Genomic DNA, 5,253 nt, shown 5'->3' with positions numbered 1-5,253 from the left:
ATAGGTTTTCTAGCTCCATAAATATATAGATTTTGATTTGCGATTATGTTACAACAATTGGATGAATTAATAAGTTCCCATCTATCTTCTACCCTATAATTCACTAACTCACTCTTACACCTACATTACTCATTCATCAAATCCAATGGCTCATATTCATCTAACTCTAATCGAACGTGCCAGATGAGACCCCCTTCCCTCCGCGCTTGTCACGCCCAGAAATTCCCGAATAGAATTCCAAGCAGAATGTGCATTAAAGTCCCCGTCCAGGACCGGCCGGGGTACACAAACGACAAAGTTGACATACAGATCCACGTCTTACAAATATTATAAAAGTCTTACATAAATGCAGCGGAAAACTTAAAGGATAACTGGAGCTAAGCCTTGACTTGGACTGCAGCGGGAACACCACTCCACAGGCATCCTCGACGGCACGGACGAAGCCTACTCCTCAGAGAAACCACCATCTGACGCATACTCAAATTCTGGGGTTTGGGGAAAATAGAGCAAGACTGAGTACTACCCACTGTACTCAGCAAGTCATACCGGAATAGGGGTATGATGCAGGGAATTATCAAGGGATAGCTATAATGGTTCATTTGCATAAAGCGGGCATTTATAAACAGAAGTTGAAAGCAGTAAAACAGTTGTAATAATTAATCAATATTAATCATCCACTGTCCAACGCTATACCCCGTTGCAACAGGCCCAACCATCCACCTATACTATTCAATTCCATTAGACTAGTCTAGGGTGAGTCTAATCACGGTGAATTTGGTTGACCGCCCATAACCGCGGGCACGGCTATTCGAATAGTTTTACTCTGATCAGAGGTGTACAACTATACCCACAAGACACAGCCCCACGACACGTTTCCGCGCGCCGACATGCCACCACGACATACCGGAAAGAGGCCGTGACAGGACCCTTCGCATAACCCCCTCTAACCAAGTACACCACACCTCAGGTTTCACCCCCACTCCTCGCAAGGCAGCGGGCAGTCCCCTCTCATGCCTAGGTGAATCCGGAAGCCGCATAGGCCGTCGCAGGGCCCATCCAAACTCCATCACGCCCACCCTTGCCTGGATGCGTCGGCTAGAGGAAAGCTACACTACAAGCCCAGCCGTTGCCCACGCTGGCTTGTGGTAAGTACGAGGAATTCTTCCAGGGTTTCCCGCGAACCGGTCCTTAATTGCCCTGTGCGCGACCATCAAAACCATGCACCCACGGCCCACCATTTAATATTAATTAATTAACCAACACCGGAGTGGTGAGCATTAACCAACATCAATCCTAGAATCTGATATCTATGCATTTAATGTAGTTCCCCATTGTGTGCTAGTTGAACTAAGCAAAGCTAAGCATTCCCTAGTCCAATCTCTAGTCATGTTATATCCCAAGCTAACAAAGGAACATGGTACAAGATAGTATGGCTATGACAGTAGGTAAACATCCCATGGTGATATTATAAAACAATGCAGTATTTGAAGAAAAACAATGGAGCATTTGCAATATAGGATCAACATGTTCAAGTGGCAAGCATGACTTGCCTTGCTCTGCAGCTGGAGGAACTTCGGCGACTATTTTAAGGTACACCGGAGCGTCGGGAGAGCCAAAATCTAAGCGACATACAAAGCAAACAATACAAATAGGCTATAATACTACTGAAACAGAGAACAAAACCATTTTCAATGGATTCTACACATTTTTCTTGATTTACTGATACTTGAATGGGCTTAAATGGAGCTCGGGTGAATTAGATATGAATTTTAGAAGATTCACTGTGTTTTTACTATAAACAGAAAAATCCTTAATTGAATTATTGCGCAATAAATAAATCCCGGGAGAGAGATGGGGCGGCGCCGACATGCGGGCCCCACATGGCAGTGACTCGAGGAGGGCGGTCCGCGGTGGACCGAGTCCACGGACCGGGAAAGGACGGCGCACCACGTGGCGCTGACGTGGCGCCGACGCAGCGGCCACGCGGCAGCCACGTGGGCGGCCGAACGGACGGCCCCGATCTACCTGGGTAGATCGGACGGCGGGTGTGGCTCGCGGCCGGCGTGCGCGGGCACGGCTCAAGCCGGCCCGGCGGCCATGGCGCGCGGCGGCGCGAGACGGCGACCGGCCGGCGGCGGAGGGCGACGGCGTCGCGGCGACGCGGGCGGCGAAGCGGCTAAGCGGCGGCGCGGGAGAGAGAGAGGAAGGGGAGGAGGGACCTCACCGACGACGACCGACGACGGCTAGCGACGGAGGGCGGCGGCGACAGCGGGACGATCTCTGGAACCACCTAGCGAACACGGTGGAAGGGGTTAGAGAGGGAGAGGGAATTGGAAGAGGGCGAGGACGCCGGCCGAAGGCGGCGGCCATGGCGGTGCTCACCGGCGAACGGCGCGGAGTGGGTTCCGGCGGCCAACGGAAGAGGGGTGGACGCGGTGGCCCGCACGATGGCGAACGCGACGGCGTCGTCGGCTCGGCGGCTAGCGGCGGCGAAGGGGAGGGCGACGGCTCTAGGGCGTTAGAGGGCTCGGGAGGGCTCGGCGAGATGGGGAAAAAGAGAGAGGGGGTGGCGGTGGTGCTTAAATAGAGGAGGGGGAGCCCGGACGTGGCCGGTAAAGGCGGGAATCGCCGGCCGATGTGGGGAGGTGGAGGAGGAGAGAGAGGCGGGATTCGAATTTCGAATCCCGGCCGTCTCGAGCGCGGGCGCGGGCGAGAGGGAGGGGGAGTGGGTGCGGGAGACGCGGCGCATGCGCGGGCGTGGCCGACGTGGCCCGGAGGAGGCGGGAACGTGGGCGCGGCGGCGGTTGCGGAGCGCGGCGGCGCCGGCTGGAGGAAGGGGACAGGCCCGACAGGTGGGCCCCACCTGTCGGTGACCCCGGGGGAGAGAAGGGAGGCGGCCGGCTCGGCTGGGCCTCGGCCTGTCGGCCGGCCCAGCGGAAAGAGGGGGGGGGGGAAGAGAGAATGGGCCGGCGGCCCAATTGAAAGAAAAAGAGAAAAGAAAAAAAAGGGAAAAAGAAGGAAATGGATTTTTCTAGGATTAAATATTGCTTGTGCTCAATTTTAATTGGTTAAAATTATTTCTAGAGCTCTGAGAATTCCACTAAAAATCTTGTTAGCGAATTTCTACATGTAGAACTCAATAAAAATTCCACATAACAAATCCGATTATTATTTACATTAATTTATTAGGGTTTTATTTTGCTCTTACACCGATATTTTCTCTGATGGATTATAAATTCAATTTAGGTTTGGGAAAGATCTTAATGGTGTGACAGCGTAACTCCCGTTCTCACGCGCCCCCTTCTCTCTCGCACCGCTATTTTCGCCCGTTCCCTTCACCCATCGCCTCCGCGATTCTTGCCACTCGCCAATCGCCGCCACACCCAATCCCTAAATCCTACCCCGCCGCTGCCGTCGTGCCGCCACTCCAAATCCCCAAACCCTACCCCGCCCCGGCACTGCGGATCCCCGATCTCCGCCTCGCGTTATGGATGCCACTGCACCTCCTCCATTGAGACGAGCCACCATGGAGGCTGTCGTCTTTGCTCCCCCACCAGATCGCCATCCTGGCACTGCCAGCGGTGGAGGCGGAGGCGGCCGCCGCTGCTGCACCGGGGAGGATGGCCGCGAATGGCGTGAGCTCGATATCCAAGGGCGGGGCTGTAATGAGGAGGTACACCCATGGACCATGACGGACCGGTGTGTGCAGCGGATGCGGGCAAGGAGGGAATTGTGCAGCTGGTAAGGCAAGATCCCATCTCTCTCTGTTAATCTCGATCTCCTCATGAGATTGCTACTAATTTAACGGTGATATTTTTTTCTAAATTTTGTGTCAATTCCAGGAGAACTCGGAACCTCTGGGGCTCCTTGAGGAGAGGGAGTACGTCCCTGAAACCACATGATTCCTTGCATCAGTTCATCCCTTCTGTTGAGGCTTTGAGTGGCTGGGGATTTTGATGCTATGTGCTCTTGGTTTGACTCTATTTTTGCTTTGTTTTGGTGCATGCAGCAAAATCATAGAGTTGAGCGGAAATGGGCCAGAAGCTGCGGCTCGCTAACTGGCAGATTGCGCAGGCAAATTCCCATATGCTAGCAGTAAGTTCTCCCCAAAATTTTATCCCACAAACTTCGATGTTTAGTTGCCAACTGAAATCTGTGCAATGAGTTACTATTTGTTTCACGCATTTTGCTGGTGAAACTTGCTTATTGTCTCGTTTTTGTTCTGTAGGAGCGCAACCTTGGGAGGGATAGAGTCAGATCATGGCTCTCTGATCATTTTGTAAATCCCGTTAAGTTACTTTGTTATTGATGGCATCTTTAGCATGCAGCTGATTTGTACCCATTTTTTTCCTATTGAAGCTAAAATCATTGCAACATCAGTTTGCTTGCTCGAGACCTATAATCATAGCCAAAATATCAGAATTGGAGGTTTGGAGATGCTCCTATAGTGGCTGGAAATTCAGCTGGTCACAGATTACCCTGCTCCTTGCAATAAATCAATCTCCCATGGTATTAGATTTTTTTTCTACTCTTCCATCAATAAAAACGATGGCACATGATTGCTGGAGCTGTATAGGTGAACGACGGCACATGTGTTCATACTTCATGCCGGCACAGGGGCACATTGCAGAAAAAAAGAGAGAAGTAGATCTCAGGTTCAATCGCCGCTGCACCCCAGGGTCTCACGCTTATTTGTAGTCAAACTAATGCAGCTCCAAGGTTCTGATTTGATTTCATTTGGTTGGCTCGGTATACAGCTGCCGGCTGCAGTGGTCGGTTTAGTGTAGTCTCTCACATGGATTTTTTTTTACTCTGTTAAACAATCTTCAATGGAAACAAATAGTTTGGTTTCTAACTGAATATTATTGTTTTAACAGCTTACATTTTCTTGTAGCATATCTGCTCCAGGTCACTACTGCTCAACATCCTCTGCATTTAAGGTAATGCCAGTTATCCTCTTCTGCACTATTTCTTGCTCCTTTTTGTGCTCCTCTGCACTATTTTGTTTTTGTGCTTGCTATCCACTCTACGTGATTATTATGTTGCGAGGTGCTATCACAAGCACTTTTATTTCAATCTTCTTTGTTGTTGGCATCACTTAATTAACACTGGATTTTTGATAATTTTTAGTGTGAAATGCATAATAATAAAGTGATGCCATATGCTGAAATGCATATGTCATCACTTAATTATTTTCGATTGTGATTTGCCATGAACATATTAACGTCTGTCGCGGATATTCCCTTTGAGATA

At 50.5% G+C, this 5,253-nt stretch overlaps 1 long non-coding RNA gene across 1 annotated transcript; it reads left to right on the top strand.

Moving 5' to 3' along the window:
• Positions 1 to 3,350: 3,350 nt before the first annotated feature.
• On the top strand, positions 3,351 to 4,581 carry LOC4336219 (uncharacterized). Its single transcript, XR_010740822.1, has 5 exons — positions 3,351 to 3,741; positions 3,843 to 3,880; positions 4,010 to 4,095; positions 4,229 to 4,279; positions 4,360 to 4,581. It is a non-coding gene; the product is annotated as an uncharacterized lncRNA (long non-coding RNA).
• The last annotated feature ends 672 nt before the right edge of the window (positions 4,582 to 5,253 follow it).

Source organism: Oryza sativa, chromosome 4 (assembly GCF_034140825.1).
Source record: "Oryza sativa Japonica Group chromosome 4, ASM3414082v1".
NCBI classification, from domain to species: domain Eukaryota; kingdom Viridiplantae; phylum Streptophyta; class Magnoliopsida; order Poales; family Poaceae; genus Oryza; species Oryza sativa.
Note: the sequence above shows the minus strand (reverse complement) of the source record. Positions and strands in the feature narration are given on the sequence as shown.